Source organism: Ambystoma mexicanum, chromosome 13 (genome assembly GCF_040938575.1).
Source record: "Ambystoma mexicanum isolate Mex_15411 chromosome 13, UKY_AmexF1_1, whole genome shotgun sequence".
NCBI classification, from domain to species: Eukaryota; Metazoa; Chordata; class Amphibia; order Caudata; family Ambystomatidae; genus Ambystoma; species Ambystoma mexicanum.
The window spans coordinates 43,876,270-43,900,253 of record NC_090938.1 but is presented as its reverse complement, the minus strand read 5'-3'; positions in this window follow the sequence as shown (position 1 = coordinate 43,900,253).

The following is a 23,984-nucleotide window of genomic DNA, read 5'->3' as shown; positions in this document are numbered from 1 at the left end:
ATAAACACTCTGCAAGCTGCATCCGCTTGTGCGCAGTCCTTGCCCACATAAACTCTCTGCATGTTGCATACCCTTGCGCGCAGTCCTTGCCGCATAAATACTCTGCATGCTGCATCCCCTTGTGTGCCGTCCTTGCCCCCATAAATGCTCTGCATATTGCATCCCCTTGTGCGGCGTCCTTGTCCCTATAAACACTCTGCATGCTGCATCACCTTTTGCGCAGTCCTTGCCCCATAAATGCTCTGCATGTTGCATCCACTTGTGCATAGCGCATGTCCCTATAAACACTCTGCATGCTGCATCCCCTTGTGCACAGTCCTTGCCGCATAAATAATCTGCATGTTGCATCCCCTTGTGCGCAGTCCTTGCCCCCATAAACACTCTGCATGCTGCATCCCCTTGTGTGCAGTCCTTGCCCACATAAACTCTGCATGCTGCATCCCCTTGTGTGCCGCCCTTGCCCCCATAAATGCTCTGCATGATGCATCCACTTGTGCATAGCCCATGACCCTATAAACACTCTGCATGCTGCATCCGCTTGTGCGCAGTCCTTGCCCACATAAACACTCTGCATGTTGCATCCCCTTGCGCACAGTCCTTGCCCCATAAATGATCTTGATGTTGCATCCCCTTGTGCGCAGTCCTTGTCCCTATAAACACTCTGCATGCTGCATCCCCTTGTGCGTAGCCCTTGCCCACATAAACACTCTGCATGATATATCCCCTTCTGCGCAGTCCTTGCCAACATAAACACTCTGCATGTTGCATCCACTTGTGCGCAGTCCTTGCCGCATAAATACTCTGCATGTTGCATCCCCTTGTGCGCAGTCCTTGCCCACATAAACACTCTGCATGCTGCATCCCCTTGTGTGCAGTCCTTGCCCCATAAATGCTCTGCATGTTGCATCCACTTGTGGGCAGTCCTTGCCGCATAAATACTCTGCATGTTGCATCCCCTTGTGCGCAGTCCTTGCCCCTCTAAACAATCTGCAAGCTTTACCCCCTCGCGGGCAGTCCTTGCCCCATAAATGATCTTCATGTTGCATCCACTTGTGCGCAGTTCTTTCTACATAAATACTCTGCATGTTGTATCCACTTGTGCGCAGTCCTTGCCGCATCAATACTCTGCATGTTGCATCCCCTTGTGCGCAGTCCTTGCCCCTCTAAACACTCTGCAAGCTGTATCCCCTTGCGCGCAGTCCTTGCCCCATAAATTATCTTCATGTTGCATCCACTTGTGTGCAGTCCTTGCCGCATAAATACTCGGCACGTTGCATCCCCTGTGTGCAGTTCTTGCCCCTATAAACACTCTGCAAGCTGTTTCCCCTTGCCCGCAGTCCTTGCCCCATAAATGCTCTGCATGTTGCATCCACTTGTGCGCAGTCCTTGCCCCCATAAACACTTTGCAAGCTGTATCCCCTTGGATGCAGTCCTTGCCCCATAAATGCTCTGCATGCTGCATCCCCTTGTGCGCAGTCCTTGCCCCATAAATGCTCTGCATGCTGCATTCCCTTGTGCGCAGTTCTTGCCGCATAAATACTCTGCATGTTGCATCCCCATTGTGCACAGTCCTTGCCCCTATAAACACTCTGCAAGCTGTATCCCCTTGTGCGCAGTTCTTGCTGCATAAATACTCTGCATGTTGCATCCACTTGTGCACAGTCCTTGCCGCATCAATACTCTGCATGTTGCATCCCCTTGTGCGCAGTCCTTGCCCCTATAAACACTCTGCAAGCTGTATCCCCTTGCGCGCAGTCCTTGCCCCATAAATTATCTTCATGTTGCATCCACTTGTGTGCAGTCCTTGCCGCAAAAATACTCTGCATGTTGCATCCCCTGTTAGCAGTTCTTGCCCCTATAAACACTCTGCAAGCTGTATCCCCTTGCGCGCAGTCCTTGCCCCATAAATGCTCTGCATGTTGCATCCACTTGTGCGCAGTCCTTGCCCCCATAAACACTCTGCATGTTGCACCCACTTGTGCACATTCCGTGCCCCCATAAACCCTCTGCAAGCTGTATCCCCTTGCGTGCAGTCCTTGCCCCATAAATGCTCTGCATGCTGCATCCCCTTGTGCGCAGTTCTTGCTACATAAATACTCTGCATGTTGTATCCACTTGTGCACAGTCCTTGCCGCATCAATACTCTGCATGTTGCATCCCCTTGTGCGCAGTCCTTGCCCCTATAAACACTCAGCAAGCTGTATGCCTTGCGCGCAGTCCTTGCCCCATAAATTATCTTCATGTTGCATCCCCTTGTGTGCAGTCCTTGCCCCAGAAATTATCTTCATGTTGCATCCCCTTGTGGGCAGTCCTTGCCCCTATAAACACTCTGCAAGCTGCATCCCCTTGTGCGCAGTTCTTGCCACATAAATGCTCTGCATGTTGCATCCCCTTGTGCGCAGTTCTTGCCCCCATAAACACTCTGCAAGCTGTATCCCCTTGGTGCAGTCCTTGCCCCATAAATGCTCTGCATGTTGCATCCACTTGTGTGCAGTCCTTGCCCCATAAATGCTCTGCATGTTGCATCCACTTGTGTGCAGTCCTTGCCCCATAAATGCTCTGCATGCTGCATCCCCTTGTGCGCAGTCCTTGCCCCATAAATACTCTGCATGCTGCATCCCCTTGTGTGCCATCCTTGCCCCCATTAATGCTCTGCATATTGCATCCCCTTGTGCGCAGTCCTTGCCCCATAAATGCTCTGCATGTTGCATCCACTTGTGCGTAGCGCATGTCCCTATAAACACTCTGCATGCTGCATCCCCTTGTGCACAGTCCTTGCCGCATAAATACTCTGCATGTGGCCTCCACTTGTGCGCAGTCCTTGCCCCCATAAACACTTTGCATGCTGCATCCCCTTGTGCGCAGTATTTGCCCACATAAACTCTGCATGCTGCATCCCCTTGTGTGCCGCCCTTGCCCCATAAATGCTCTGCATGTTGCATCCACTTGTGCATAGCCCATGTCCCTATAAACACTCTGCATGCTGCATCCGCTTGTGCGCAGTCCTTGCCCACATAAACACTCTGCATGTTTCACCCACTTGTGCGCATTCCTTGCCCCCATAAACACGCTGCAAGCTGTATCCCCTTGCGTGCAGTCCTTGCCCCATAAATGCTCTGCATGCTGCATCCCCTTGTGCGCAGTTCTTGCTGCATAAATACTCTGCATGTTGTATCCACTTGTGCGCAGTCCTTGCCGCATCAATACTCTGCATGTTGCATCCCCTTGTGCGCAGTCCTTGCCCCTATAAACACTCAGCAAGCTGTATCCCCTTGCGCGCAGTCCTTGCCCCATAAATTATCTTCATGTTGCATCCCCTTGTGTGCAGTCCTTGCCCCAGAAATTATCTTCATGTTGCATCCCCTTGTGGGCAGTCCTTGCCCCTATAAACACTCTGCAAGCTGTATCCCTTTGTGCGCAGTCCTTGCCCCATAAATGCTCTGCATGTTGCATCCACTTGTGCGCAGTCCTTGCCCCCATAAACACTCTGCAAGCTGTATCCCCTTGCGTGCAGTCCTTGCCCCATAAATGCTCTGCATGCTGCATCCCCTTGTGCGCAGTCCTTGCCCCATAAATGCTCTGCATGCTGCATCCCCTTGTGCGCAGTTCTTGCCACATAAATACTCTGCATGCTGCATCCCCTTGTGTGCCATCCTTGCCCCCATTAATGCTCTGCATATTGCATCCCCTTGTGCGCAGTCCTTGCCCCATAAATGCTCTGCATGTTGCATCCACTTGTGCGTAGCGCATGTCCCTATAAACACTCTGCATGCTGCATCCCCTTGTGCACAGTCCTTGCCGCATAAATACTCTGCATGTGGCATCCACTTGTGCGCAGTCCTTGCCCCCATAAACACTCTGCAAGCTGCATCCCCTTGTGCGCAGTCTTTGCCCACATAAACTCTGCATGCTGCATCCCCTTGTGTGCCGCCCTTGCCCCATAAATGCTCTGCATGTTGCATCCACTTTTGCATAGCCCATGTCCCTATAAACACTGTGCATGCTGCATCCGCTTGTGCGCAGTCCTTGCCCACATAAACACTCTGCATGTTTCACCCACTTGTGCGCATTCCTTGCCGCCATAAACACTCTGCAAGCTGTATCCCCTTGCGTGCAGTCCTTGCCCCATAAATGCTCTGCATGCTGCATCCCCTTGTGCGCAGTTCTTGCTGCATAAATACTCTGCATGTTGTATCCCCTTGTGCGCAGTCCTTGCCCATATAAACACTCTGCAAGCTGTATCCCCTTGCGCGCAGTCCTTGCCCCATAAATTATCTTCATGTTGCATCCACTTGTGTGCAGTCCTTGCCGCAAAAATACTCTGCATGTTGCATCCCATGTGTGCAGTTCTTGCCCCTATAAACACTCTGCAAGCTGTATCCCCTTGCGCGCAGTCCTTGCCCCATAAATGCTCTGCATGTTGCATCCACTTGTGCGCAGTCCTTGCCCCCATAAACACTCTGCAAGCTGTATCCCCTTGTGTGCAGTCCTTGCCCAATAAATACTCTGCATGCTGCATCCCCTTATGCGCAGTCCTTGCCCCATAAATGCTCTGCATGCTGCATCCCCTTGTGCGCAGTTCTTGCCGCATAAATACTCTGCATGTTGCATCCACTTGTGTGCAGTCCTTGCCACATAAATACTCTGCATGTTGCATCGCCTTGTGCGCAGTCCTTGCCCCAGAAATTATCTTCATGTTGCATTCCCTTGTGGGCAATCCTTGCCCCATAAATGCTCTGCATGCTGCATCCCCTTGTGCGCAGTTCTTGCCGCATAAATACTCTGCATGTTGCATCCCCTTGTGCACAGTCCTTGCCCCTATAAACACTCTGCAAGCTGTATCCCCTTGCGCGCAGTCCTTGCCCCATAAATGCTCTGCATGTTGCATCCACTTGTGCGCAGTCCTTGCCGCATAAATACTCTGCATGTTGCATCCCCTGTGTGCAGTTCTTGCCCCTATAAACACTCTGCAAGCTGTATCCCCTTGCGTGCAGTCCTTGCCCCATAAATGCTCTGCATGTTGCATCCACTTGCGCGCAGTCCTTGCCCCATAAATGCTCTGCATGTTGCATCCCCATGTGCGCAGTCCTTGCCCCATAAATTATCTTCATTTTGCCTCCCCTTGTGTGCAGTCCTTGCCCCAGAAATTATCTTCATGTTGCATCCCCTTGTGGGCAGTGCTTGCCCCAGAAACTATCGTCATGTTGCATCCCCTTGTGCGCAGTCCTTGCCCCATGAATTATCTTCATGTTGCATCCACTTGTGCGCAGTCCTTGCCCCTTTAAACACTCTGCATGCTGCATCCACCTGTGCGCAGTCCTTGCCATATAAATACTCTGCATGTTGCACTCTGCATGCTGCACCCCTTGTGTGCCGCCCTTGCCCCCATAAATGCTCTGCATGTTGCATCCACTTGTGCATAGCCCATGTCCCTATAAACACTCTGCAAGCTGCATCCGCTTGTGCGCAGTCCTTGCCCACATAAACTCTCTGCATGTTGCATACCCTTGCGCGCAGTCCTTGCCGCATAAATACTCTGCATGCTGCATCCCCTTGTGTGCCGTCCTTGCCCCCATAAATGCTCTGCATATTGCATCCCCTTGTGCGGCGTCCTTGTCCCTATAAACACTCTGCATGCTGCATCACCTTTTGCGCAGTCCTTGCCCCATAAATGCTCTGCATGTTGCATCCACTTGTGCATAGCGCATGTCCCTATAAACACTCTGCATGCTGCATCCCCTTGTGCACAGTCCTTGCCGCATAAATAATCTGCATGTTGCATCCCCTTGTGCGCAGTCCTTGCCCCAATAAATACTCTGCATGCTGCATCCCCTTGTGTGCAGTTCTTGCCCACATAAACTCTGCATGCTGCATCCCCTTGTGTGCCGCCCTTGCCCCCATAAATGCTCTGCATGATGCATCCACTTGTGCATAGCCCATGACCCTATAAACACTCTGCATGCTGCATCCGCTTGTGCGCAGTCCTTGCCCACATTAACACTCTGCATGTTGCATCCCCTTGCGCGCAGTCCTTGCCCCATAAATGATCTTGATGTTGCATCCCCTTGTGCGCAGTCCTTGTCCCTATAAACACTCTGCATGCTGCATCCCCTTGTGCGTAGCCCTTGCCCACATAAACACTCTGCATGATATATCCCCTTCTGCGCAGTCCTTGCCAACATAAACACTCTGCATGTTGCATCCACTTGTGCGCTGTCCTTGCCGCATAAATACTCTGCATGTTGCATCCCCTTGTGCGCAGTCCTTGCCCACATAAACACTCTGCATGCTGCATCCCCTTGTGTGCAGTCCTTGCCCCATAAATGCTCTGCATGTTGCATCCACTTGTGGGCAGTCCTTGCCGCATAAATACTCTGCATGTTGCATCCCCTTGTGCGCAGTCCTTGCCCCTCTAAACAATCTACAAGCTTTACCCCCTCGCGGGCAGTCCTTGCCCCATAAATGATCTTCATGTTGCATCCACTTGTGCGCAGTTCTTTCTACATAAATACTCTGCATGTTGTATCCACTTGTGCGCAGTCCTTGCCGCATCAATACTCTGCATGTTGCATCCCCTTGTGCGCAGTCCTTGCCCCTCTAAACACTCTGCAAGCTGTATCCCCTTGCGCGCAGTCCTTGCCCCATAAATTATCTTCATGTTGCATCCACTTGTGTGCAGTCCTTGCCGCATAAATACTCTGCACGTTGCATCCCCTGTGTGCAGTTCTTGCCCCTATAAACACTCTGCAAGCTGTATCCCCTTGCCCGCAGTCCTTGCCCCATAAATGCTCTGCATGTTGCATCCACTTGTGCGCAGTCCTTGCCCCCATAAACACTCTGCAAGCTGTATCCCCTTGCATGCAGTCCTTGCCCAATAAATGCTCTGCATGCTGCATCCCCTTGTGCGCAGTCCTTGCCCCATAAATGCTCTGCATGCTGCATTCCCTTGTGCGCAGTTCTTGCCGCATAAATACTCTGCATGTTGCATCCCCATTGTGCACAGTCCTTGCCCCTATAAACACTCTGCAAGCTGTATCCCCTTGTGCGCAGTTCTTGCTGCATAAATACTCTGCATGTTGCATCCACTTGTGCGCAGTCCTTGCCGCATCAATACTCTGCATGTTGCATCCCCTTGTGCGCAGTCCTTGCCCCTATAAACACTCTGCAAGCTGTATCCCCTTGCGCGCAGTCCTTGCCCCATAAATTATCTTCATGTTGCATCCACTTGTGTGCAGTCCTTGCCGCAAAAATACTCTGCATGTTGCATCCCCTGTGTGCAGTTCTTGCCCCTATAAACACTCTGCAAGCTGTATCCCCTTGCGCGCAGTCCTTGCCCCATAAATGCTCTGCATGTTGCATCCACTTGTGCGCAGTCCTTGCCCCCATAAACACTCTGCATGTTGCACCCACTTGTGCACATTCCGTGCCCCCATAAACCCTCTGCAAGCTGTATCCCCTTGCGTGCAGTCCTTGCCCCATAAATGCTCTGCATGCTGCATCCCCTTGTGCGCAGTTCTTGCTACATAAATACTCTGCATGTTGTATCCACTTGTGCACAGTCCTTGCCGCATCAATACTCTGCATGTTGCATCCCCTTGTGCGCAGTCCTTGCCCCTATAAACACTCAGCAAGCTGTATCCCCTTGCGCGCAGTCCTTGCCCCATAAATTATCTTCATGTTGCATCCCCTTGTGTGCAGTCCTTGCCCCAGAAATTATCTTCATGTTGCATCCCCTTGTGGGCAGTCCTTGCCCCTATAAACACTCTGCAAGCTGCATCCCCTTGTGCGCAGTTCTTGCCCCATAAATGCTCTGCATGTTGCATCCACTTGTGCGCAGTTCTTGCCCCCATAAACACTCTGCAAGCTGTATCCCCTTGCGTGCAGTCCTTGCCCCATAAATGCTCTGCATGCTGCATCCCCTTGTGCGCAGTCCTTGCCCCATGAATGCTCTGCATGCTGCATCCCCTTGTGCGCAGTTCTTGCCACATAAATACTCTGCATGCTGCATCCCCTTGTGTGCCATCCTTGCCCCCATTAATGCTCTGCATATTGCATCCCCTTGTGCGCAGTCCTTGCCCCATAAATGCTCTGCATGTTGCCTCCACTTGTGCGTAGCGCATGTCCCTATAAACACTCTGCATGCTGCATCCCCTTGTGCACAGTCCTTGCCGCATAAATACTCTGCATGTGGCATCCACTTGTGCGCAGTCCTTGCCCCCATAAACACTCTGCATGCTGCATCCCCTTGTGCGCAGTCTTTGCCCACATAAACTCTGCATGCTGCATCCCCTTGCGTGCCGCCCTTGCCCCATAAATGCTCTGCATGTTGCATCCACTTGTGCATAGCCCATGTCCCTATAAACACTCTGCATGCTGCATCCGCTTGTGCGCAGTCCTTGCCCACATAAACACTCTGCATGTTTCACCCACTTGTGCGCATTCCTTGCCCCCATAAACACTCTGCAAGCTGTATCCCCTTGCGTGCAGTCCTTGCCCCATAAATGCTCTGCATGCTGCATCCCCTTGTGCGCATTTCTTGCTGCATAAATACTCTGCATGTTGTATCCACTTGTGCGCAGTCCTTCCCGCATCAATACTCTGCATGTTGCATCCCCTTGTGCGCAGTCCTTGCCCCTATAAACACTCAGCAAGCTGTATCCCCTTGCGTGCAGTCCTTGCCCCATAAATTATCTTCATGTTGCATCCCCTTGTGTGCAGTCCTTGCCCCAGAAATTATCTTCATGTTGCATCCCCTTGTGGGCAGTCCTTGCCCCTATAAACACTCTGCAAGCTGTATCCCTTTGTGCGCAGTCCTTGCCCCATAAATGCTCTGCATGTTGCATTCACTTGTGCGCAGTCCTTGCCCCCATAAACACTCTGCAAGCTGTATCCCCTTGCGTGCAGTCCTTGCCCCATAAATGCTCTGCATGCTGCATCCCCTTGTGTGCAGTCCTTGCCACATAAATGCTCTGCATGCTGCATCCCCTTGTGCGCAGTTCTTGCCACATAAATACTCTGCATGCTGCATCCCCTTGTGTGCCATCCTTGCCCCCATTAATGCTCTGCATATTGCGTCCCCTTGTGCGCAGTCCTTGCCCCATAAATGCTCTGCATGTTGCATCCACTTGTGCGTAGCGCATGTCCCTATAAACACTCTGCATGCTGCATCCCCTTGTGCACAGTCCTTGCCGCATAAATACTCTGCATGTGGCATCCACTTGTGCGCAGTCCTTGCCCCCATAAACACTCTGCAAGCTGCATCCCCTTGTGCGCAGTCTTTGCCCACATAAACTCTGCATGCTGCATCCCCTTGTGTGCCGCCCTTGCCCCATAAATGCTCTGCATGTTGCATCCACTTTTGCATAGCCCATGTCCCTATAAACACTCTGCATGCTGCATCCGCTTGTGCGCAGTCCTTGCCCACATAAACACTCTGCATGTTTCACCCACTTGTGCGCATTCCTTGCCGCCATAAACACTCTGCAAGCTGTATCCCCTTGCGTGCAGTCCTTGCCCCATAAATGCTCTGCATGCTGCATCCCCTTGTGCGCAGTTCTTGCTGCATAAATACTCTGCATGTTGTATCCACTTGTGCGCAGTCCTTGCCGCATCAATACTCTGCATGTTGCATCCCCTTGTGCGCAGTCCTTGCCCCTATAAACACTCAGCAAGCTGTATCCCCTTGCGCGCAGTCCTTGCCCCATAAATTATCTTCATGTTGCATCCACTTGTGTGCAGTCCTTGCCGCAAAAATACTCTGCATGTTGCATCCCCTGTGTGCAGTTCTTGCCCCTATAAACACTCTGCAAGCTGTATCCCCTTGCGCGCAGTCCTTGCCCCATAAATACTCTGCATGCTGCATCCCCTTATGCGCAGTCCTTGCCCCATAAATGCTCTGCATGCTGCATCCCCTTGTGCGCAGTTCTTGCCGCATAAATACTCTGCATGTTGCATCCACTTGTGCGCAGTCCTTGCCACATAAATACTCTGCATGTTGCATCGCCTTGTGCGCAGTCCTTGCCCCTATAAACACTCTGCAAGCTGTATCCCCTTGCGTGCAGTCCTTGCCCCATAAATTATCTTCATGTTGCATCCACTTGTGCGCAGTCCTTGCCGCAAAAATACTCTACATGTTGCATCCCCTGTGTGCAGTTCTTGCCCTTATAAACACTCTGCAAGCTGTATCCCCTTGCGCGCAGTCCTTGCCCCATAAATGCTCTGCATGTTGCATTCACTTGTGCGCAGTCCTTGCCCCTATAAACACTCTGCGAGCTGTATCCCCTTGTGCGCAGTCCTTGCCCCATAAATGCTCTGCATGTTGCATCCACTTGTGCGCAGTCCTAGCCACATGAATTGTCTTCATGTTGCATCCCCTTGTGTGCAGTCCTTGCCCCAGAAATTATCTTCATGTTGCATCCCCTTGTGGGCAGTCCTTGCCCCTATAAACACTCTGCAAGCTGTATCCCCTTGTGCGCAGTCCTTGCCCCATAAATGCTCTGCATGTTGCATCCACTTGTGCGCAGTCCTTGCCCCCATAAACACTCTGCAAGCTGTATCCCCTTGCGTGCAGTCCTTGCCCCATAAATGCTCTGCATGCTGCATCCCCTTGTGCGCAGTCCTTGCCCCATAAATGCTCTGCATGCTGCATCCCCTTGTGCGCAGTTCTTGCCACATAAATACTCTGCATGTTGCATCCCCTTGTGTGCCGTCCTTGCCCCCATTAATGCTCTGCATATTGCATCCCCTTGTGCGCAGTCCTTGCCCCATAAATGCTCTGCATGTTGCATCCACTTTTGCGTAGCGCATGTCCTTATAAACACTCTGCATGCTGCATCCCCTTGTGCACAGTCCGTTCCGCATAAATACTCTGCATGTGGCATCCACTTGTGCACAGTCCTTGCCCCCATAAACACTCTGCATGCTGCATCCCCTTGTGCGCAGTCCTTGCCCACATAAACTCTACATGCTGCATCCCCTTGTGTGCCGCCCTTGCCCCATAAATGCTCTGCATGTTGCATCCACTTGTGCATAGCCCATGTCCCTATAAACACTCTGCATGCTGCATCCGCTTGTGCGCAGTCCTTGCCCACATAAACACTCTGCATGTTACACCCACTTGTGCGCATTCCTTGCCCCCATAAACACTTTGCAAGCTGTATCCCCCTGCGTGCAGTCCTTGCCCCATAAATGCTCTGCATGCTGCATCCCCTTGTGCGCAGTTCTTGCTGCATAAATACTCTACATGTTGTATCCACTTGTGCGCAGTCCTTGCCGCATCAATACTCTGCATGTTGCATCCCCTTGTGCGCAGCTCTTGCTGCATAAATTATCTTCATGTTGCATCCACTTGTGCGCAGTCCTTGCCGCAAAAATACTCTGCATGTTGCATCTCCTGTGTGCAGTTCTTGCCCCTATAAACACTCTGCAAGCTGTATCCCCTTGCGCGCAGTCCTTGCCCCATAAATGCTCTGCATGTTGCATCCACTTGTGCGCAGTCCTTGCCCCCATAAACACTCTGCAAGCTGTATCCCCTTGCGTGCAGTCCTTGCCCCATAAATGCTCTGCATGCTGCATCCCCTTGTGCGCACTCCTTGCCCCATAAATGCTCTGCATGCTGCATCCCCTTGTGCACAGTTCTTGCCGCATAAATACTCTGCATGTTGCATCCACTTGTGCGCAGTCCTTGCCACATAAATACTCTACATGTTGCATCCCCTTGTGCACAGACCTTGCCCCTATAAACTCTGCATGCTGCATCCCCTTGTGCGCAGTCCTTGCCGCATAAATACTCTGCATGTTGCATCCACTTGTGCGCAGTCCTTGCAACATAAATACTCTACATGTTGCATCCCCTTGTGCACAATCCTTGCCCCTATAAACTCTACAAGCTGTATCCCCTTGCGCGCAGTCCTTGCCCCATAAATTATCTTCATGTTGCATCCCCTGTGTGCAGTCCTTGCCCCTATAAACACTCTGCGAGCTGTACCCCCTTGCGCGCAGTCCTTGCCCCATAAATGCTCTGCATGTTGCATCCACTTGTGCGCAGTCCTTGCCCCCATAAACACTCTGCAAGCTGTATCCCCTTGCGTGCAGTCCTTGCCCCATAAATGCTCTGCATGCTGCATCCCCTTGTGCGCAGTTCTTGCTGCATAAATACTCTGCATGTTGTATCCACTTGTGCGCAGTCCTTGCCGCATCAATACTCTGCATGTTGCATCCCCTTGTGCGTAGTCCTTGCCCCTATAAACACTCAGCAAGCTGTATCCCCTTGCGCGCAGTCCTTGCACAATAAATTATCTTCATGTTGCATCCCCTTGTGTGCAGTCCTTGCCCCAGAAATTATCTTCATGTTGCATCCCCTTGTGGGCAGTCCTTGCCCCTATAAACACTCTGCAAGCTGTATCCCTTTGTGCGCAGTCCTTGCCCCATAAATGCTCTGCATGTTGCATCCACTTGTGCGCAGTCCTTGCCCCCATAAACACTCTGCAAGCTGTATCCCCTTGCGTGCAGTCCTTGCCCCATAAATGCTCTGCATGCTGCATCCCCTTGTGCGCAGTCCTTGCCCCATAAATGCTCTGCATGCTGCATCCCCTTGTGCGCAGTTCTTGCCACATAAATACTCTGCATGCTGCATCCCCTTGTCTGCCATCCTTGCCCCCATTAATGCTCTGCATATTGCATCCCCTTGTGCGCAGTCCTTGCCCCATAAATGCTCTGCATGTTGCATCCACTTGTGCGTAGCGCATGTCCCTATAAACACTCTGCATGCTGCATCCCCTTGTGCACAGTCCTTGCCGCATAAATACTCTGCATGTGGCATCCACTTTTGCGCAGTCCTTGCCCCCATAAACACTCTGCAAGCTGCATCCCCTTGTGCGCAGTCTTTGCCCACAAAAACTCTGCATGCTGCATCCCCTTGTGTGCCGCCCTTGCCCCATAAATGCTCTGCATGTTGCATCCACTTTTGCATAGCCCATGTCCCTATAAACACTCTGCATGCTGCATCCGCTTGTGCGCAGTCCTTGCCCACATAAACACTCTGCATGTTTCACCCACTTGTGCGCATTCCTTGCCGCCATAAACACTCTGCAAGCTGTATCCCCTTGCGTGCAGTCCTTGCCCCATAAATGCTCTGCATGCTGCATCCCCTTGTGCGCAGTTCTTGCTGCATAAATACTCTGCATGTTGTATCCACTTGTGCACAGTCCTTGCCGCATCAATACTCTGCATGTTGCATCCCCTTGTGCGCAGTCCTTGCCCCTATAAACACTCTGCAAGCTGTATCCCCTTGCGCGCAGTCCTTGCCCCATAAATTATCTTCATGTTGCATCCACTTGTGTGCAGTCCTTGCCGCAAAAATACTCTGCATGTTGCATCCCCTGTGTGCAGTTCTTGCCCCTATAAACACTCTGCAAGCTGTATCCCCTTGCGCGCAGTCCTTGCCCCATAAATGCTCTGCATGTTGCATCCACTTGTGCGCAGTCCTTGCCCCCATAAACACTCTGCAAGCTGTATCCCCTTGTGTGCAGTCCTTGCCCCATAAATACTCTGCATGCTGCATCCCCTTATGCGCAGTCCTTGCCCCATAAATGCTCTGCATGCTGCATCCCCTTGTGCGCAGTTCTTGCCGCATAAATACTCTGCATGTTGCATCCACTTGTGCGCAGTCCTTGCCACATAAATACTCTGCATGTTGCATCGCCTTGTGCGCAGTCCTTGCCCCTATAAACACTCTGCAAGCTGTATCCCCTTGCGCGCAGTCCTTGCCCCATAAATTATCTTCATGTTGCATCCACTTGTGCGCAGTCCTTGCCGCAAAAATACTCTACATGTTGCATCCCCTGTGTGCAGTTCTTGCCCCTATAAACACTCTGCAAGCTGTATCCCCTTGCGCGCAGTCCTTGCCCCATAAATGCTCTGCATGTTGCATTCACTTGTGCGCAGTCCTTGCCCCTATAAACACTCTGCGAGCTGTATCCCCTTGTGCGCAGTCCTTGCCCCATAAATGCTCTGCATGTTGCATCCACTTGTGCGGAGTCCTTGCCACATGAATTGTCTTCATGTTGCATCCCCTTGTGTGCAGTCCTTGCCCCAGAAATTATCTTCATGTTGCATCCCCTTGTGGGTAGTCCTTGCCCCTATAAACCCTCTGCAAGCTGTATCCCCTTGCGCGCAGTCCTTGCCCCATACATGCTCTGCATGTTGCATCCACTTGCACGCAGTCCTTGCCCCATAAATGCTCTGCATGTTGCATCCCCTTGCGCGCAGTCCTTGCCCCATAAATTATCTTCATGTTGCATCCCCTTGTGTGCAGTCCTTGCCCCAGAAATTATCTTCATGTTGTATCCCCTTGTGGGCAGTCCTTGCCCCAGAAACTATCGTCATGCTGCATCCCCTTGTGCGCAGTCGTTGCCCCATGAATTATCTTCATGTTGCATCCACTTGTGCGCAGTCCTTGCCCCATAAATGATCTTCATGTTGCATCCCCTTGTGCGCAGTCCTTGCCCCTTTAAACACTCTGCATGCTGCATCCACCTGTGCGCAGTCCTTGCCACATTAAATACTCTGCATGTTGCACTCTGCATGCTGCATCCCCTTGTGTGCCACCGTTGCCCCCATAAATGCTCTGCATGTTGCATCCACTTGTGCATAGCCCATGTCCCTATAAACTCTCTGCAAGCTGCATCCGCTTGTGCGCAGTCCTTGCCCACATAAACACTCTGCATGTTGCATCCCCTTGCGCGCAGTCCTTGCCGCATAAATACTCTGCATGCTGCATCCCCTTGTGTGCCGTCCTTGCCCCCATAAATGCTTTGCATATTGCATCCCCTTGTGCGCAGTCCTTGTCCCTATATACACTCTGCATGCTGCATCACCTTTTGCGCAGTCCTTGCCCCATAAATGCTCTGCATGTTGCATCCAATTGTGCATAGCGCATGTCCCTATAAACACTCTGCATGCTGCATCCCCTTGTGCAGTCCTTGTCGCATAAATACTCTGCATGTTGCATCCCCTTGTGCGCAGTCCTTGCCCCATAAATTCTCTGCATGTTGCATCCACTTGTGCGCAGTCCTTGCCCCCATAAACACTCTGCAAGCTGTATCCCCTTGCGTGCAGTCCTTGCCCCATAAATGCTCTGCATGTTGCATCCACTTGTGGGCAGTCCTTGCCGCATAAATACTCTGCATGTTGCATCCCCTTGTGCGCAGTCCTTGCCCCTGTAAACAATCTGCAAGCTTTACCCACTCGCGCGCAGTCCTTGCCCCATAAATGATCTTCATGTTGCATCCACTTGTGCGCATTCCTTGCCCCCATAAACACTCTGCAAGCTGTATCCCCTTGCGTGCAGTCCTTGTCCCATAAATGCTCTGCATGCTGCATCCCCTTGTGCGTAGTCCTTGCCCCTATAAACACTCAGCATGTTGCATCCCCTTGCGCGCAGTCCTTGCCCCATAAATTATCTTCATGCTGCATCCCCTTGTGCGCAGTCCTTGCCCACATAATCACTCTGCAAGCTGTATCCCCTTGCGCGCAGTCCTTGCCCCATAAATTATCTTCATGTTGCATCCACTTGTGCGCAGTCCTTGCCCCATAAATGATCTTCATGTTGCATCCACTTGTGCGCAATCCTTGTCCCTATAAACACTCTGCCTGCTGCATCCCCTTGTGCGTAGCCCTTGCCCACATAAACACACACTCTGCATGCTGCATCCCCTTGTGCGCAGTCCTTGCCCCATAAATGTTCTGCATGTTGCATTTACTTGTGCACAGTCCTTGCCGCATAAATACTCTGCATGTTGCATCCCCTTGTGTGGTCCTTGCCGCATAAATACTCTGCATGTTGCATCCCCTTGTGCGCAGTCCTTGCCCCTGTAAACACTCTGCAAGCTGTATCCCCTTGCGCGCAGTCCTTGCCCCATAAATTATCTTCATGTTGCATCCACTTGCGCGCAGTCCTTGCCCCATAAATGATCTTCATGTTGCATCCACTTGTGCGCAATCCTTGTCCCTATAAACACTCTGCATGCTGCATCCCCTTGTGCGTAGCCCTTGCCCACATAAACACACACTCTGCATGCTGCATCCCCTTGTGCGCAGTCCTTGCCCCATAAATGTTCTGCATGTTGCATTTACTTGTGCACAGTCCTTGCCGCATAAATACTCTGCATGTTGCATCCCCTTGTGTGGTCCTTGCCGCATAAATACTCTGCATGTTGCATCCCCTTGTGCGCAGTCCTTGCCCCTGTAAACACTCTGCAAGCTGTATCCCCTTGCGCGCAGTCCTTGCCCCATAAATTATCTTCATGTTGCATCCACTTGTGCGCAGTCCTTGCCCCATAAATTATCTTCATGTTGCATCCACTTGTGCGCAGTCCTTGTCCCTATAAACACTCTGCATGCTGCATCCCCTTGTGCGTAGCCCTTGCCCACATAAACACACACTCTGCATGCTGCATCCCCTTGTGCGCAGTCCTTGCCCCATAAATGTTCTGCATGTTGCATTTACTTGTGCGCAGTCCTTGCCGCATAAATCCTCTGCATGTTGTATCCCCTTGTGTGGTCCTTGCCGCATAAATACTCTGCATGTTGCAACCCCTTGTGCGCAGTCCTTGCCCCTGAAAACAATCTGCAAGCTTTATCCCCTTGCGCGCAGTCCTTGCCCCATAAATGATCTTCATGTTGCACCCTTGTGCGCATTCCTTGCCCCCATAAACACTCTGCAATCTGTATCCCCTTGTGTGCAGTCCTTGCCCCATAAATGCTCTGCATGCTGCATCCCCTTTTGCGCAGCTCTTGCTGCATAAATTCTCTGCATGTTGCATCCCTTTGTGCGCAGTCCTTGCCGCATAAATAGTCTGCATGTTGCATCCCCTTGTGCGCAGTCCTTGCCCACATAAACACTCTGCATGCTGCATCCCCTTGTGTGCAGTCCTTGCCCCATAAATGCTCTGCATGTTGCATCCACTTGTGGGCAGTCCTTGCCGCATAAATACTCTGCATGTTGCATCCTCTTGTGCGCAGTCCTTCCCCTTGTAAACAATCTGCCAGCTTTACCCCCCTCGCGCGCAGTCCTTGCCCAATAAATGATCTCCATGTTGCATCCACTTGTGCGCATTCCTTGCCCCCATAAACACTCTGCAAGCTGTATCCCCTTGCGTGCAGTCCTTGTCCCATAAATGCTCTGCATGCTGCATCCCCTTGTGCGTAGTCCCTGCCCCTATAAACACTCAGCATGTTGCATCCCCTTGCGCGCAGTCCTTGCCCCATAAATCATCTTCATGCTGCATCCCCTTGTGCGCAGTCCTTGCCCCATAAATGATCTTCATGTTGCATCCACTTGTGCGCAGTCCTTGTCCCTATAAACACTCTGCATGCTGCATCCCCTTGTGCGTAGCCCTTGCCCACATAAACACACACTCTGTATGCTGCATCCCCTTGTGCGCAGTCCTTACCCCATAAATGTTCTGCATGTTGCATTTACTTGTGCGCAGTCCTTGCTGCATAAATACTCTGCATGTTGCATCCCCTTGTGTGGTCCTTGCCGCATAAATACTCTGCATGTTGCATCCCCTTGTGCGCAGTCCTTGCCCCTGTAAACACTCTGCAAGCTGTATCCCCTTGCGCGCAGTCCTTGCCCCATAAATTATCTTCATGTTGCATCCACTTGTGCGCAGTCCTTGCCCCATAAATGATCTTCATGTTGCATCCACTTGTGCGCAGTCCTTGTCCCTATAAACACTCTGCGTGCTGCATCCCCTTGTGCGTAGCCCTTGCCCACATAAACACTCTGCATGTTGCATCCACGTGCGCAGTCCTTGCCGCATAAATACTCTGCATGTTGCATCCCTTTGTGCGCAGTCCTTGCCGCATAAATACTCTGCATGTTGCATCCCCTTGTGCGCATTCCTTGCCCACATAAACACTCTGCATGTTGCATCCACATGTGCGCAGTCCTTGCCGCATAAATACTCTGCATGTTGCATCCCTTTGTGCGCAGTCCTTGCCGCATAAATACTCTGCATGTTGCATCCCCTTGTGCGCAGTCCTTGCCCACATGAACACTCTGCATGCTGCATCCCCTTGTGCGCAGTCCTTGCCCCATAAATGTTCTGCATGTTGCATTTACTTGTGCGCAGTCCTTGCCGCATAAATACTCTGCATGTTGCATCCCCTTGTGTGGTCCTTGCCGCATAAATACTCTGCATGTTGCATCCCCTTGTGCGCAGTCCTTGCCCCTGTAAACAATCTGCAAGCTTTATCCCCTTGCGCGCAGTCCTTGCCCCATAAATGATCTTCATGTTGCACCCTTGTGCGCATTCCTTGCCCCATAAATACTCTGCATGCTGCATCCCCTTTTGTGCAGTTCTTGCTGCATAAATACTCTGCATGTTGCATCCACTTGTGTGCAGTCCTTGCCGCATCAATACTCTGAATGTTGCATCCCCTTGTGCGCAGTCCTTGCCCATATAAACACTCTGTAAGCTGTATCCCCTTGTGCGCAGTCCTTGCCCCATAAATTATCTTCATGTTGCATCCACTTGTGCGCAGTCCTTGCCGCATAAATACTCTACATGTTGCATCCCTTGTGCAGTTTTTGCCCCATAAATACTCTGCAAGATGTATCCCCTTGCACGGAGTCCTTGCCCCATAAATGCTCTGCATGTTGCATCCACTTGTGCACAGTCCTTGTTGCATAAATACTCTGCATGTTGCATCCCCTTGTGCGCAGTCCTTGCCCCTATAAATACTCTGCAAGCTGTATCCCCTTGCGCGCAGTCCTTGCCCCATAAATTATCTTCATGTTGCATCCCCTTGTGTGCCGTCCTTGCCCCCATAAATCATCTTCATGCTGCACCCCCTTGTGCGCAGTCCTTGCCCATATAAACACTCTGCAAGCTGTATCCCCTTGCGCGCAGTCCTTGCCCCATAAATTATCTTCATGTTGCATCCACTTGTGCGCAGTCCTTGTCCCTATAAACACTCTGCATGCTGCATCCCCTTGTGCGTAGCCCTTGCCCACATAAACACACACTCTGCATGCTGCATCCCCTTGTGCGCACTCCTTGCCCCATAAATGTTCTGCATGTTGCATTTACTTGTGCGCAGTCCTTGCCGCATAAATACTCTGCATGTTGCATTCCCTTGTGTGGTCCTTGCCGCATAAATACTCTGCATGTTGCATTCCCTTGTGTGGTCCTTGCCGCATAAATACTCTGCATGTTGCATCCCCTTGTGCGCAGTCCTTGCCCCTGTAAACACTCTGCAAGCTGTATCCCCTTGCGCGCAGTCCTTGCCCAATAAATTATCTTCATGTTGCATCCACTTGTGCGCAGTCCATGCCCCATAAATGATCTTCATGTTGCATCCACTTGTGCGCAGTCCTTGTCCCTATAAACACTCTGCGTGCTGCATACCCTTGGGCATAGCACTTGCCCACATAAACACTCTGCATGATGCATCCCCTTGTGCGCAGTCCTTGCCCACATAAACACTCTGCATGTTGCATCCACTTGTGCGCAGTCCTTGCTGCATAAATACTCTGCATGTTGCATCCCTTTGTGCGCAGTCCTTGCCGCATAAATACTCTGCATGTTGCATCCCCTTGTGCGCAGTCCTTGCCCACATAAACACTCTGCATGCTGCATCCCCTTGTGCGCAGTACTTGCCCCATAAATGTTCTGCATGTTGCATTTACTTATGCGCAGTCCTTGCCGCATAAATACTCTGCATGTTGCATCCCCTTGTGTGGTCCTTGCCGCATAAATACTCTGCATGTTGCATCCCCTTGTGCGCAGTCCTTGCCCCTGTAAACAATCTGCAAGCTTTATCCCCTTGCGTGCAGTCCTTGCCCCATTAATGATCTTCATGTTGCACCCTTGTGCGCATTCCTTGCCCCATAAATGCTCTGCATGCTGCATCCCCTGTTGCGCAGTTCTTGCTGCATAAATACTCTGCATGTTGCATCCACTTGTGTGCAGTCCTTGCCGCATCAATATTCTGAATGTTGCATCCCCTTGTGCGCAGTCCTTGCCCATATAAACACTCTGTAAGCTGTATCCCCTTGTGCACAGTCCTTGCCCCATAAATTATCTTCATGTTGCATCCACTTGTGCACAGTCCTTGACGCATAAATACTCTACATGTTGCATCCCGTGTGCAGTTTTTGCCCACATAAATACTCTGCAAGATGTATCCCCTTGCACGCAGTCCTTGCCCCATAAATGCTCTGCATGTTGCATCCACTTGTGCACAGTCCTTGCTGCATAAATACTCTGCATGTTGCATCCCCTTGTGCGCAGTCCTTGCCCCTATAAATACTCTGCAAGCTGTATCCCCTTGCGCGCAGTCCTAACCCCATAAATTATCTTCATGTTGCATCCCCTTGTGTGCCGTCCTTGCCCCCATAAATGATATTCATGTTGCATCCCCTTGTGCGCAGTCCTTGCCGCATAAACACTCTGCATGTTGCATCCCCTGTGTGCAGTCCTTGCCCCTATAAACACTCTGCAAGCTGTATCCCCTTGCGCGCAGTCCTTGCCCCATAAATTTTCTTTAATGTGCATCCCCTTGTGTGCAGTCCTTTCCCCAGAAATTATCTTCATGTTGCATCCCCTTGTGCGCAGTCCTTGCCCCATAAATGCTCTGCATGCTGCATCCCCTTGTGCGCAGTCCTTGCCCACATAAACTCTGCATGCTGCATTCCCTTGTGTGCCGCCCTTGCCCCCATAAATGCTCTGCATGTTGCATCCACTTGTGCATAGCCCATGTCCCTATAAACACTCTGCATGCTGCATCCGCTTGTGCGCAGTCCTTGCCACATAAACACTCTGCATGTTGCACCCACTTGTGCGCATTCCTTGCCCCATAAACGCTCTGCAAGCTGTATCCCCTTGTGCGCAGTCCTTGCCCCTGTAAACACTCTGCAAGCTGTATCCCCTTGCGCGCAGTCCTTGCCCCATAAATTATCTTCATGTTGCATCCACTTGTGCGCAGTCCTTGCCCCATAAATGATCTTCATGTTGCATCCACTTGTGCGCAGTCCTTGTCCCTATAAACACTCTGCATGCTGCATCTCCTTGTGCGCAGTCCTTGCCCCATAAATGTTCTGCATGTTGCATTTACTTGTGCGCAGTCCTTGCCGCATAAATACTCTGCATGTTGCATCCCCTTGTGTGGTCCTTGCCGCATAAATACGTTGCATGTTGCAACCCCTTGTGCGCATTCCTTGCCCCCATAAACACTCTGCAAGCTCTATCCCCTTGTGTGCAGTCCTTGCCCCATAAATGCTCTGCATGCTGCATCCCCTTTTGCGCAGTTCTTGCTGCATAAATTCTCTGCATGTTGCATCCACTTGTGTGCAGTCCTTGCCGCATAAATACTCTGCATGTTGCATCCCCTGTGTGCAGTTCTTGCCCCTATAAACACTCTGCAAGCTGTATCCCCTTGCGCGCAGTCCTTGCCCCATAAATTCTCTGCATGTTGCATCCACTTGTGCGCAGTCCTTGCCTCCATAAACACTCTGCAAGCTGTATCTCCTTGCGTGCATTCTTTGCCCCATAAATGCTCTGCATGCTGCATCCCCTTGTGCGCAGTCCTTGCCCCATAAATGCTCTGCATGCTGCATCCACTTGTGCGCAGTCCTTGCCGCATAAATACTCTGAATGTTGCATCCCCTTGTGCGCAGTCCTTGCCCATATAAACACTCTGTAAGCTGTATCCCCTTGTGCGCAGTCCTTGCCCCATAAATTATCTTCATGTTGCATCCACTTGTGCGCAGTCCTTGCCGCATAAATACTCTACATGTTGCATCCCGTGTGCAGTTTTTGCCCCATAAATACTCTGCAAGATGTATCCCCTTGCACGCAGTCCTTGCCCCATAAATGCTCTGCATGTTGCATCCACTTGTGCACAGTCCTTGCTGCATAAATACTCTGCATGTTGCATCCCCTTGTGCGCAGTCCTTGCCCCTATAAATACTCTGCAAGCTGTATCCCCTTGCGCGCAGTCCTTGCCCCATAGATTATCTTCATGTTGCATCCCCTTGTGTGCCGTCCTTGCCCCCATAAATCATCTTCATGCTGCACCCCCTTGTGCGCAGTCCTTGCCCATATAAACACTCTGCAAGCTGTATCCCCCTGCGCGCAGTCCTTGCACCATAAATTATCTTCATGTTGCATCCACTTGTGCGCAGTCCTTGCCCCATAAATGATCTTCATGTTGCATCCACTTGTGCGCAGTCCTTGTCCCTATAAACACTCTGCATGCTGCATCCCCTTGTGCGTAGCCCTTGCCCACATAAACACACACTCTGCATGCTGCATCCCCTTGTGCGCAGTCCTTGCCCCATAAATGTTTTGCATGTTGCATTTACTTGTGCGCAGTCCTTGCCGCATAAATACTCTGCATGTTGTAGCCCCTTGTGTGGTCCTTGCCGCATAAATACTCTGCATGTTGCATCCCCTTGTGCGCAGTCCTTGCCCCTGTAAACACTCTGCAAGCTGTATCCACTTGCGCGCAGTCCTTGCCCCATAAATTATCTTCATGTTGCATCCACTTATGCGCAGTCCTTGCCCCATAAATGATCTTCATGTTGCATCCACTTGTGCGCAGTCCTTGTCCCTATAAACACTCTGCGTGCTGCATCCCCTTGGGCGTAGCCCTTGCCCACATAAACACTCTGCATGATGCATCCCCTTGTGCGCAGTCCTTGTCAACATAAACAATCTGCATGTTGCATCCCTTTGTGCGCAGTCCTTGCCGCATAAACACTCTGCAAGCTGTATCCCCTTGCGCGCAGTCCTTGCCCCATAAATTCTCTGCATGTTGCATCCACTTGTGCGCAGTCCTTGCCCCCATAAACACTCTGCAAGCTGTATCCCCTTGCGTGCAGTCCTTGCCCCATAAATGCTCTGCATGCTGCATCCCCTTGTGCGCAGTCCTTGCCCCATAAATGCTCTGCATGTTGCATCCACTTGTGCGCAGTCCTTGCCCCATAAAGGATCTTCATGTTGCATCCACGTGTGCGCAGTCCTTGTCCCTATAAACACTCTGCGTGCTGCATCCCCTTGGGTGTAGCCCTTGCCCATATAAACACTCTGCATGATGCATCCCCTTGTGCGCAGTCCTTGCCCACATAAACACTCTGCATGTTGCATCCACTTGTGCGCAGTCCTTGCCGCATAAATACTCTGCATGTTGCATCCCTTTGTGCGCAGTCCTTGCCGCATAAATACTCTGCATGTTGCATCCCCTTGTGCGCAGTCCTTGCCCACATAAACACTCTGCATGCTGCATCCCCTTGTGCGCAGTCCTTGCCCCATAAATGTTCTGCATGTTGCATTTACTTATGCGCAGTCCTTGCCGCATAAATACTCTGCATGTTGCATCCCCTTGTGCGCAGTCCTTGCCCCTGTAAACAATCTGCAAGCTTTATCCCCTTGCGCGCAGTCCTTGCCCCATTAATGATCTTCATGTTGCACCCTTGTGCGCATTCCTTGCCCCATAAATGCTCTGCATGCTGCATCCCCTTTTGCGCAGTTCTTGCTGCAAATATACTCTGCATGTTGCATCCACTTGTGTGCAGTCCTTGCTGCATCAATACTCTGAATGTTGCATCCCCTTGTGCGCAGTCCTTGCCCATATAAACACTCTGTAAACTGTATCCCCTTGTGCGCAGTCCTTGCCCCATAAATTATCTTCATGTTGCATCCACTTGTGGGCAGTCCTTGACGCATAAATACTCTACATGTTGCATCCCATGTGCAGTTTTTGCCCCATAAATACTCTGCAAGATGTATCCCCTTGCACGCAGTCCTTGCCCCATAAATGCTCTGCATGTTGCATCCACTTGTGCACAGTCCTTGCTGCATAAATACTCTGCATGTTGCATCCCCTTGTGCGCAGTCCTTGCCCCTATAAATACTCTGCAAGCTGTATCCCCTTGCGCGCAGTCCTTGCCCCATAAATTATCTTCATGTTGCATC